We start from the raw sequence: 12,677 nt of genomic DNA, 5'->3' as shown, positions 1-12,677 counted from the left end.
AGAGCCCCCCCCCACTGAGAGAGCCCCCCCCCCCCCCCCACTGAGAGAGCCCCCCCCCCCCCACTGAGAGAGCCCCCCCACTGAGAGAGCCCCCCCCCCCCCCCGACCTAGAGAGCCGTCCGCTTAGAAAGCCCCTCTGGAGAGTTTCTCGAGAGCGCATTTGGCCTCCTCTTTCACACTGGCCACGACATATTTGAAGAGGCGGGATATTTGAAGAGGTGTGATTAACCCACCTGCCGGGCGACTGTGGTGTTGCACCCGATCAGACTGCTGCTCGGTGCACAGAGGTAGCGTCAGGGGAGGGGTTAAGACGAAACGTGCCCCGTTCTTTTCTGAGTGCATAGCGCGGTGCGCTAACCGCTGCGCCACTGCTCCGCCGAGTGAGCCGGCTCTCTATTAATACCTAAACACCAGACCCCGCCCGGCCCCCCCACCACCTCCCCACCTGAACGAGTCCACCCCCTCCCGGTACCCCCCCCCCCCATTCCTCGCCTCCTCCCCCGACTCCCGCCCCCCGTCTGTTGCGAGACAAATTAAAGGCGGCAGCCGCACCCCCGACCCCAGCCCCTGTCTGACCAGGGCGGGGGAGGGGGCTGAAAAAGGGGGGGGGGGGGTAGGGGGGGGATGGAGGATGATGGAGGTGAAGTTTTTTTTTGGGGGGGGGTGAGAGGTGTAGGGTGGTAGGTGGTGAGTGGTGAGGGATGCAGGGAGAGAGTGTGAAAGAGAGTATGGTGGGGAGGGGGATATGAATGAGGGGGGGGGGGGTGATGGAGGTGAGGAGTGGTTTTTTTTGGGGGGGGGGAGTGTGCGGCGGTGGAGGTGCGAGGAGAGGGTGCAGGGAAATGAGGAGGAGGAGAGTGCTGTGGGTGTCTGGGCGGGGGAGAGGGAGGGGCGAGAGGGAGGGTTCTATGGGGCAGATTGGGCGGGAAGCAGGGAAGGGTTGTGGGGGACGGGTGGGAGGGGGAGCGGGAGGAAGGAGGAGGAGGAGGTGGAAGAGGGAGGAAGAGGAGAGAGGTAGAGGAGGGAGGAGGGTGGAAGAGGAGGGAGAGAGGAGGAGGGGGGGAGGCGCGGGGTCACGCGAGGTCGCCCTTCCAGGAACACGTGCGCGCCGCGTGACGTCATCCCCTGCTCGACCCCGGGACCTTTGCTCTGGGGGTGCGCGGCGCGGACCCTGATCACGTGATTTGAGATGTGCGCGCGCTAATTACCCCGCGCGTGCACAACACAAAGACAAATGTCCCCCGTGCAGCCCCTAAGAGACTGTTGGGGCAAGTCCTGTTAGCGAGCACCGATGAAGACCGGCACGGCGCACGTGGTGGGGGTGGACAGCACCACGCCCGGCCGCCTCTACAGTGCTGATGTTTAAACGCCGGCACCAAATACTAATTTAAGGCTGAGTCGACCTAGGGGAAGTCCAGAACCGGTTCAGGCATTCGTTACCGACGTGGGCCTTGAGCAGGAATCGCACTCGGGTCGCAGTGCGCTAACCACTGCCCCACTGCTCCCCATTCACACACACGAACGAATAGATTTACACGCGCATATATTCGCACGTGCCATTTCATCCTTCGGTCACTTCCCCATCTCTCTGTACGGCGCGAGCCGACAATTCCAGACCTCGCGGAGCCCCCAATCACATAATCCATTCACGTCACTCATTCACTTAAACATCCGCTCATTCACATCTTCACGTCACTCATTCCCAAAACTCATTCGCAGTACAAAGACTCATTCACAAAACACACCTTCACATATCAGCACTCATATCATTCCTCGTTAATCCAACGTCACTCATTCAAACATCACTCATTCACTAAACTGCATGCGTCCACACATCACTCATACACTTAACACCGTCACCCGCTGACACCTATCACCACTGTTGTAGCCAGATACTCAAGTACCCACCCAATCATCCGATTCGCAACCAGCACCGCGCACTATCGCCAATTACCCGGCTGCCAATCGTCCCGTAGAAATCATCAATCATCACGTCCCCTAATTAGTAATTAAAACAACTTCTTTTGTGGCTGGAAAATACAATCAAGGAGAAATGTCATCCAACGGAGGCTTTGCCCAGTCCATCTGTCGCGAAAGGCTGGTGGGTATGCACCGATTACGATTTTTTTAAATCGATGTTTACGCTCACGATGCACGCATCGATCCATGGGTCTCCGAGTCCATCTCTTAACTTGGACGCAAATTGTGGAACTGATCAAACTGACGGTCCCTCTGCAAGAAGAGGTGCTTAGCTCAATTGGGGCCTTTACCAGCTGAAATTATAATGCCTGAGAACAAGTAAATGTGGTCGACTCTGCTCGAACCTCGGGGTTGTGTTTGTGGAAGTGTCCTGGTTCGAGCTGATGCCGCTTAACTGCGGGAGGAGACTTCAGGACCCCCCCCCCCACAACCCCCCGCCCCTCCAACCCCCCGCCTCCCCAACCCCCGCCCCCCCCAACGCCCCCCCCCCAACACCTCCCCCCTCCAAGACGGGCCAGAGCGATCCGCGTCACCGGAACGACGAGAATAACAACGTCACGGCAAGCGCAACATCGAAGCAAATAGAAATCAGCGCAAAAGCAACCGCGTAGTAACAAGACCCACCCGGGGGCACCGCCACTCCAACACGACCGCCTTACAAACGAATTGTAACCCTCTTCTTGGTTCTTTCGGTAAAGTCACGTAGAAGGGAAGGAATAAAATAATAAAAATAAAACATAATAAAATACAATTCTCACGACGTTTCGGCCACAACGCAAGCAGCCGTCCTCAGGTGAAGACCAGGTCTGTCGGGGAGACAGAGTCTGACAGACCTGTTCTTCACCTGAGGACGGCTGCTTGCGTTGTGGCCGAAACGTCGTGAGAATTATTTTATTATGTTTTATTTTTATTATTTTATTACTTCCCTTCTACGTGATGACTTTACCGAAAGAACCAAGAAGATGAATCCCTGCAGTCACGAAAGCTTTACATCGAATTGTAACCCTTGAGACTCAATTCGGTGGTTCACATTGGACTCGCGTAACGAGCGCCGGCCAGAGTTGGGGAACCGAGGGCGAGCAACGAACTTGGACGTCGTGGGCCTGCAACGTCGCCTTTCAACCTCCCCTCGACGTCGGGGTAGTAGGGACTGCCGGGGTGCCCCGTGATGAGGGTGGTGGGTGAGGGGGGGGGGATAAGTGGTGAGGGCGGGGGGTCAAGGGCTGGGGGTAAGGTGAGTTTGGGTGGGGATGGCAAACAGCCTAGACCACATTCCGGACGGGCCTGGCTCCAATTTAGTCATTAGCGAGCAGTGACCGTGGCCCCAGTTGAGCGGCCTCGGGTCGGGGCACGGGGCCCAAATTACAGGGGAGGAGAGAGGGGGTATGGAGCCGGGTGGGGGGTGTTTGGTGAGGGCGTGGGGGGTGGAGATGTAGGGGGAGGGGGTTGTGCTGTTTTGTAAACACATAAGGCGATGATGAGGGTTGTGCACGGATTTTGCTTGGACGCGTGGTCCACCGTGCAGTGTAACAGGTGCTATAGGCCGCGGCGGGGTTACTCGGTGCGGCGAACTCAATTGTTTCGTTGTACCGTACTTCAATGCTCCCCACGTCTATGCTTCCGACATTCAACCCGCACCGACCAGCGTGGTGGCATTTATGGTCAAACAGTCCCCATAACAAACTCATCAGGTAGCGGAATGGACTCGGGGCTGTACAATCTTGATTTTAAGCTTTCGTGACTGCAGGAATCCATACTCTTTGGTTCTTTCGGCAAATTCACGTAGGTAGAAGAAAAAATAATAAAAGATCACGACGTTTCGATCGCAACACAAGCGGTCGTCCTCAGGCGGGAAAAAAAAGCTGCCGGATTATTATTTTATTCCGCCTAAAGACGACCGCTTGTGTTGCGATCGAAACGTCGTGATCTTTTATTATTTTGTTCTACCTACGCGACTTTACCGAAATAACCAAAGAGTCGGGGCTGGACGTTTTCCAGGGTAAAGGTGCAGCCACGCAAGCCGCTCACTCACGGCACTGCCGGCGGAAGGGCCTCCACACCCGAGGGAGCTCGAGTGGAGAGCCCCCCCCCCCCGACCCCTCGCCGCCGATGGAGGGTAGTTTGGCCGACTCTAGCACGCGACACAGACGGCGTGGAAGGGGACACACGAGGTGCGGCACACAGACTCCTTCATTCTGTGTCGGGAGCTTAGGAAGGGGTGGGGGTTTGGAGGGGGGGAGGTGGGGGGGCACGCGAGGTCACAGTCCTTTATTTAACCATGAAAGCCTGGGTGAGCCTCAAGGCTGCTTTTCAGGAGGGTCGTCTATAGATAGCGATGTTTTGCCAAGGCTAATGTGAATGCGCGTGTGTGTGTGTGTCTGGTTGTGTAGGGGGAGCGGTAGTGCAGCGGTTAGCGCGCTGCGCTTTGAACCCGGCGCATCGAGTTTGATTCCCGCTCATGGTCAATACCAGTGACGATTATCTGAACCGGCTCTGGGCCTCCCCTAGGTAGACTCAGCCTCAAAATGAGTACCTCGTGCGGTGTGTAAACATCGCCGGGCGTGGTGCTGGCCACCCAACCCCTCGTGTGCTGTGCCGGCCTTCATAGGTGCTGGCTAACAGCACTTTCCCCAACAGTCTGTTAAAGGCTCTGCGGGGGGTATTTTTTGTGAGTGGTGTGGGGAGCGGTGGCGCAGTGGTTAGCCCGTTGTACTACGTTCTCAGCCAACATCGGTGACGAATATCTGAACCGGTCATGGGCCTTTCCTCTAGGTCGACTCAACTTTAAATGAGTATCTGGTTCGCTGTGTAAAACATCAGCACTGGGGAGACAAAGGCAGCACTTGCCCCAACAGTCTGTTAAGGCTAGACAGAAGCTATTTGTTTTTCTTTATGTGTGTCAATAGAATAAAATACCCGCACACCACCCCCACCACTCGCCCACACCTCTCACTTTACCTTCACACAACTCACTTGAGGCACCCCCCCACACGACTACCCCCCCCCCCCCCACAACTCCTCCAGCAGCGTCCACCCCACGAACCACGACGACTCACTCCACCTACCCCCACCCCTCACCCCCCCACCGCCCCTCCCCCTGCATCCTCAAGAATCCGGAACGAGGCGGATGGGGCCCGGGCTGACCCCCACCGCCCACCCTCCCCCGGCGCCGCGACCCCCCGTGCCCTCGCCTCCTACACACCCGCCCCTCACCCCAGAGCGCCCCGCCCCTCAAGGTGCGAGCTTAAGTCGCGAATGCCTGAGCCAATCAGATTCGCGCGACCCCACTTAAAACTTACACGGTCAACATCAGCCATGATCTACCCATTGCTGGATGAAGGCCTCTCCCACGCTGTGTCGATTATGGAGGGGTGTTTTAACCATACTTCACCACGGTAGGAGTGCGGGTTGTAGCACGAACCAGTTATCATTCCCCAAACGGATGTTAACTGTAGCCCCCGAATCGAACTCAGGCCGGTGGAATAGATTTTTTTTGTTGGTCCAATAGGCGTAGCGCACTATTTATCTATTTAATAAGAACTCATTGTTGAGATGATGCCACGTGATCACTGACCGTGACCGCACGCGACGCCACGTGACCACTCACCGTGACCGCAAGCGCCACGTGATCAAACAGGAGTCACGCTCTCTGATCCCCAAAACCCCTCCCCCCTCCTCCTCGTCACCCCCCCCCACTTCCCCAAAACCCCCCAACTCACCCCCCTACCCCTCACCCGACCGACCTGGCCTCCAGGATCGTGTGGGGACACCAACCCAGGGCCCGACCTCGACTCCAGCCAATACAAACACACACACGTGGACACAAGACAAAGAACCCCCGTATAGCCTTTACATACTTTTTTTGGGGCAAGTGCTGTTTGAGAGCGCCTATGAAAGGCCAATACGGCACACAAGGGGGGTGCGGTAGCCAGCACCACACCGGGCCGCCTTTGTCTCCCTAATGGCGATGTTTAAACAGCACACTAGGTACACATTTGAGGCTGAGTCGACCTAGAGGAGTGGCCCAGGACCGGTTCAGATAATCGGTGTTTGTGTCTGTGAGCGGGAATCGAATTCGGGCTCGTAGCGGAGCGCGCAAACCCCTGCGCTGGCACTCCCTACGCGTGAACACATCCACACACACCGAGCTACAGACATACAGACATGCACACATACAACAACAACAACCGCCATTCGCCACTAAGTGGCGGTGACGTCACCACGACGCTTGTGCCAGGCCATGTGCACCTTGAGGCCACGTGAAGTGTCGAACGCCCGCTGGCAGGAGGTCACGGGGCAGACCCAGGTGCCACGGGTCGAGTGACCGAGATGACCGAGATGATACATACACACACAAACACACACACACACGTGGAATCCTATAGAGATTGTCCTCTCCGGTAGGTGGAGAGGATTTAATGGCGGAGGGGGGGGGGGTGTAAGGGGCACGGGGAGTGGTCGATGTCTGGGCCCCTGAGCCCCCATGTCTTTTCGGCCACAGCGGCTTCCTGATCCCGGGATTAGCTCGAAACGAAATGTCCTGCGCGCGTGTGCGCGCGTGTTTGTGTGTATGTGGGTCATGTGTGGGGAGCGGTGGCGCAACAGTTAGCGCGCTGCGCCTGTCCTCTAGGTCGACTCAGCCTCATATAAGTTCCTGGTGCGATAATCATTAGCATTGGGGAGACAAATGCGGTCGGGGGAGGTGCTGGCCACCCACAGCCTCGTGTGTCGTCCCGGCCTTGATAGGTGCTCGCTAACAGCACTTGCCTCAACAGTCTATTAAGGCTACACGGGGGATCTTTGTTTGTGTAGCTGTGTCCGTTTGTATGTCCGTGTGTGTGGGCGTGGGGAGGCTAAGGGTTATCTTGAGGACGAGGAGTCAGGTCAGGTGAGACTGAGACAGTAGACAAACCCTATAAGAACAATAAAGACAAAGATCCTCCGTATTATAGCCTCTAACATGCTGTTGGGGGGGGGAGTGTCGTTAGCGAGAAGCCTGCTATACAGACGGCCGTGGGTTCGATCTCGACCCGGACGCCTACTGTATATTTAGAGTTTGCGTGTCTCTCTCTCCCCGTTGTCGCGTGGATATTTCTCCGGGTCCTCCGGTTTTTCCCTCCACATTTCGAAACACGCGTTTAGAGTATTTGACTGCTATACATTTCCACACGATAAGCCACTTCGTTGAACTATCATTTGTGGCCAGGTCGCTTCTGAAAAATAACTATTATGCTCAGTGGGCTTCACCTGGCAAAATAAAATAAACATTGTTGATTAAATCGTTCGTTATGAAGGCCGGCACACGAGAGGGTGGGTGGCCAACACCACGCCCGGTCGCATGTTTGTCTCCCCAGTGCAGACGTTTACACACCGCAGTCGACATATACAAGGGGAGGCCCAAGACTGGTTGAGATATTCCTCACCCACGTTGGCCGTGAGCGGTAATCGAACTCAGGTCGCCGGGTTCGTGCCGCAACGCGTTAGTCACTGCACAACTGCTCCCCTCTAAGAGGAACACAACGACAAATATCCCCCTTGTATAACCTGTTGGGGAAAGTGCTACTAGCGATAACCTCTCACGTCCGGCACGGCACAATAGAGGCGTGGTGTTGGCTAGCACCACGGCCGACCGTCTTTGTCTCCCCAGTGCTAATATTTACGCAGCACAAGCGGTTGGTTACTCATTGAAGGCTGAGTCGACCGAGGGGAAGGCCCAGGACCGCTGGTCGCGAGCGGGAATCGAACTCGGGTCGCCGGGTTCGTAGCGCAATGCAATGTGCTAACCACTCACTCCGCACTGCATATCAGCAATGACAAAGCCCCCCCCCCCCCCCGTATAGCCGTATAGCCTCTAACAGGCTGTACACACACGCGCGGAATATGTTCTCATGCAATATGACCCCCCTCCCCTTAAGGGTACACCCCCAGCAATCACGAAATAAATAAATAACGGAGCACACAAACGTGTGAATGTGTAAATGAATTCTCCGCCGCATCATTAGTACACACATCCCATCGCACTCAGCTCTCCTCCTGCCATTAGGCGCGTTTACCCTAATTGCTCATTAAGCACCGCGCTCAGCTTTAGCCCAAACGCTCTCGGGCAATTGCGGAGTTGCGAGGAGATGCCCCCACCCCATCATCCCCCCCCCCCTTATCATCCCCCCCCCCTCGAGCCCCACCCACCCCGCCCCCTACCACCCCATCACCTTATAACCGCCACCCCAAACCCTAATCCATCTGTCACTTAAAATAAGCAAATTTCTCAGCACGGATAAAAGTTTATTTGTTGCTCAAGTGACCCATCCAAGATATTGCTGCTGAACGCCTGTGTAGTCGTGCAGCTAGTGCCGGTAATTCCACCTTACTAAAGTGGATGGAGGCAAGTATATCCACATGAAAACCACTGTTAGCTTCCGCACGTAAAGTGGTACCCAATTTATCGACCCCGGAGGGAGGGATGATGGGCAGAGTCATCCCACATCCAGGATTTCAACTTATGATCGCGAGCCACTCCGTTGCTCTCCCACCGAACCGCCTGGCGGGAGCACCGATGCCCTGGGAATGGAGGATGAGTTATCGGCGTAAGGCACTACCACGAGAGTACAAATTACGCCTATCCATCATAATACTCCGATATTATTGTACCCTATATTTCTGAAATAATTTGAACAAGTTCATAGTGAATACTTAAATATATAGACGCATAGACAAACTCACCTTTATCTGTCAGAGTGACCAAAGTAATTCCCGGAACTGTGAAAATTAATCACAGCCTGATCCACTGAAAACAACACTGAGAGTGCGCGGACGTCAACAATTGGACATTGAGCGATCAGAAAACGATACTGGGAACAAGTTACCTGGTGATGTTACTGCCAATGTTGGCAGTGTTGCACAAGCACAATCAACATCTACACTCAACACTCAGCACATTCAACACACATTGAGCAATCGGAGAATGAACTGGGAACAAGTTACCTGGTAATGCTACTTCTGCTTTTGGCAGTGGTGCACACTCGCACGCGGCCAACATCGGTGACGAATACCTGCGCTGGCCTTGGGCTCTCCCCTAGGCCGGCTCAGCCTTAAAAATGAACATACCTTGTGGCGGGTGCGTAGACACAAAGGGTGCCGGGCGTGGCACAGACCACACCACAACGCACCACCCACCTTGTGGGCCGTCCCCGCGGCCTCAATGCAGGTGTTCGCTGACAGCACTTGCCCCAACATTCTGATGGAGTCTATACGGGGGACTTTTGTCCAAGTGTGTCTGTGTGTCCGTGTACATTGATCTGCTGGCCACGTGCACGCTGTGCGTATGACTGCTCCGTGCATATTAATCAGTTGCTCTCGACGCGCGCATGCATCAATTAATTAGCGGCCCAGGCTGATGTTCTCCCATTATTAATCACCGCGGGAAGAAAAAAAAAACTCGGCTGAATAATGGATGCGGGACAACTAATTGATGGGATTTAGGGCTAATTTAGCGAACTCTTGCCACTAATTGGGCCAAGGACGGTTCCTGCCGAACGGCGTCTGATTGGCCTCGAAAATGATTGCAGAGTGCGGCTTCTCACGCAAACAAGAAACCTTCTCCCGAAGTCTCAAGGCTCATTTTCAGGAGGGTCCTGCATCCGGGGTTGGCTGCGTCATCCCTCTAGGGTGGATGAAGTTGTGGTTTGGCTGCAAACTGCCCGTCACGTGCAACGTCAACAACACGAAAGATGTTCAACGCACATAAGGGGCCGTCCATAAATGACGTCACGCGATTGTGGACGATTTTTGACCCCCCCCACCACCCTCGTCACACGGCGTCATAAAAAGTCAGACCCCCCTCAAATATGACTATTGTCATTGTAGTGCGTGTTTAATGTGGCGCTGCACTCTGATGTTGTAAGAGAAAACATTTATTAAAAAGTATATTTAATTAAGTAGAACGTGTTGTCTATATTTATTTTAAGTTGCGCATCTTGATGTGACGTCACATTTCTCACCCCCCCCCCCCCCGTCACACATCGTCACAAATGTCTGACCCCCCCCCCCTAGGTGCGTGACGTCATTTATGGACGGCCCCTAAGCACAACACCGTTTGTCATATCCAGTCCTTTGGAGCTGGTGTTCTAGACAAGGCTGAGCGCTCTTGTACGAGTGCATGCAATGGTGCACACCTCGGCCCATTGAAAGAGAGAGTGGACCGCATAGATGAGAGGTGACACGCGGGTTCGTGAAATCCTTCCAAGTGTTAAGAGCGGTGAGTGGAGCTCAGGCAGGGCGTGTGGTCTGGAACTGTTGCTGACGTTGTTGTTGTTGTTTTTGTTTCGTGTAAACATCGCCAGGGGGGGGGGGGGGGGGATAAAGGCGGTCTGGCGTAGTGCTGGCCACCCACCCCCTACGCACGTGTATACGAGTGTATGTACATGTATGTTTATTTGAACAATGGATATGTATCTTCTTGGTTCTTTCGGTAAAGTCACGTAGAATGGAAATAATAAAATAATAAAAATAAAACAATAAAATAATTCTCACGACGTTTCGGCCACAACGCAAGCAGCCGTCCTCAGGTGAAGAACAGGTCTATCGATAAGACAGAGTCTGAATGACACGTCCTGGGCTTGGAGCATCTATTTAAGCTGGGAGGGAGGAGGAAGAGCGCCTTGACAAAATAATTTGCATATCAAGATGAATTTAGCATATTTATGTAATATTACACTATGTATTATTCTACCCACCCTACTGCACATTCTACTTTTCCATTCTACGTGACTTTACCGAAAGAATCAAGAAGATGAATCCCTGCAGTCACGAAAGCTTTAAATCGAAATGGATATGTATCCCACCAGGGGTCCTCTCACCTGTCCCCCCCCCCTACTCGTACCCCCCCCCCACCGTCCCCCTAACGCCCCGCCCCCCGCTCCGCCCCCTCCCCGCAGGGACCACCTCCTCTCATCCAATCGCGCCTCGCCTCCACGGGTTGCCCAGCGACGGCCGGTTGCGATGGAAACCACCCGGCGCCCCGTCTGCCACCCCCCGCAGCCCCCTCCCCCTACCCCCCAGCCCCCCTCCACGCCAAGGTCATGTGACCGGGGGGCTGTGGGGGAGGAGGAGGGGGAGGGTCAGAGCCCACGATGGTTCCCCCTCAACCCTAGGGGAGGATGGTGGCGGTGATGGTGGTGGTGGTGTGGGCAGTGGTATTTGGTAGCGGTGGTATTGATGGCGGTAGCTTTGGTGGTATTATTGTTGTTGTTGGTGGTGGTGAAGGCGGTGGTATTGGTGATGGTGTTGGATCTGATGTTAGTGACGATGGTGATGTAGGTGAATTCGGTGAGGGTGGTGATGCTGGTGGTCATGGTGCTAATGCTTGTTGTGGTTGTTTTCTGGTAGTGATGGTGGTTAGGGATGAGGTTGTAGGTAACTGTGGTGATTAAAATTGCCCTGATTAAGGTGATGGAAATAACGAGCATGATGCATGTAACGGAGATAATCATTGGTGGTGATGATGATAAATATGGAGGTTGTGATGACGGCGATGGAGATGATGGTGATGATGATGATGATGCTGGAGGTTGCGATGTCTGTGATGGAGATTATGGGTATTGGTGATGGCTGCTAGGAAGATGGATCTCACGCTTCCAGGAGTCACCCACTGCGGTCGCCCACACCACGTTCCAGACATCGAGAGGACGACAATGCAATTCCCCACGCTTTGAAAATATGATCAATTTACACACACAGAGACAGAAAGACAGACACAGTTCCCCCGTATAGCCTTTAACAGACTATTGGGGCAAGTGCAGTGAGCGAGTTGCACCTATGAAAGACGGAACGGCGCACGAGGGGGTGGGTGGTCAACATCAGGCCCGGCCGCCTTTGTCTTCCCAGCGCTAGATACTCATTAAAGGTCGAGTCGACCTCGGGGTGGCCCAGAAAAGGCCCAGATGTTAGCCGATACCGTGAACACGAATCGATCTCGGGTCGCCGGGTTCGTCACACAGCGCAGCGCTAACCACTGCCACCGCTCCCCTTTCCACACAAACAGACACAGACACACGCCAGTGAGACATATACAAGGACGCGCAGCCATACACAATCATACATATGCACAAATACACACACACACACAAGCTCTCAGGCATACACACACTCGCATAGTACAAAGTCAAACGCACCGAGAATACACAAAGGCGCACAAAGCACAGAGATGCACAACACAACACGCGTTGTCGCGTCTATTTTAACCTCCTCCTCCTCGCCCCCCTCCAGTTCCGCTCCGCCTCCCCGTGAGCCCCTCTGCCCCCACCCCCACTCCACGACCCCCCCCCCCCCACCGCCACCCGGCCCCCCAATCCCCTTAGTCCCTCGCTCCCAACCCCCGGCCCCGACAGGGGCTCACCACCCCCCCCCCCCCCCCACGTGTGGCCACGTAACAAAGGCCGGGCGGCCGCTGTTGTAGCTGCGGTGGCCGGACGAGACGAGGGGGGAGCGGGGGGCGTGGGGAAGAGGAGGAGGTGCAGTCGCGACACAAATGAAATTTAAGCATGAAACGGGCACTTCATCACCGCGCCTCCCCCGCTCTGTGTGTGTGTGTGGGATGGGAGCGGTGGCGCAGTGGTTAGCGCGCCGCGCTACGAACCCGCCGACCAGAGTTCGATTTCCGCTCACGAGCACCGAGGATTGGCGATCATCTGAACCGGTCC

Source organism: Lethenteron reissneri, chromosome 8 (assembly GCF_015708825.2).
Source record: "Lethenteron reissneri isolate LAM-NWPU_2019-01 chromosome 8, ASM1570882v1, whole genome shotgun sequence".
Classification (NCBI taxonomy): domain Eukaryota; kingdom Metazoa; phylum Chordata; class Hyperoartia; order Petromyzontiformes; family Petromyzontidae; genus Lethenteron; species Lethenteron reissneri.
Note: the sequence above shows the minus strand (reverse complement) of the source record.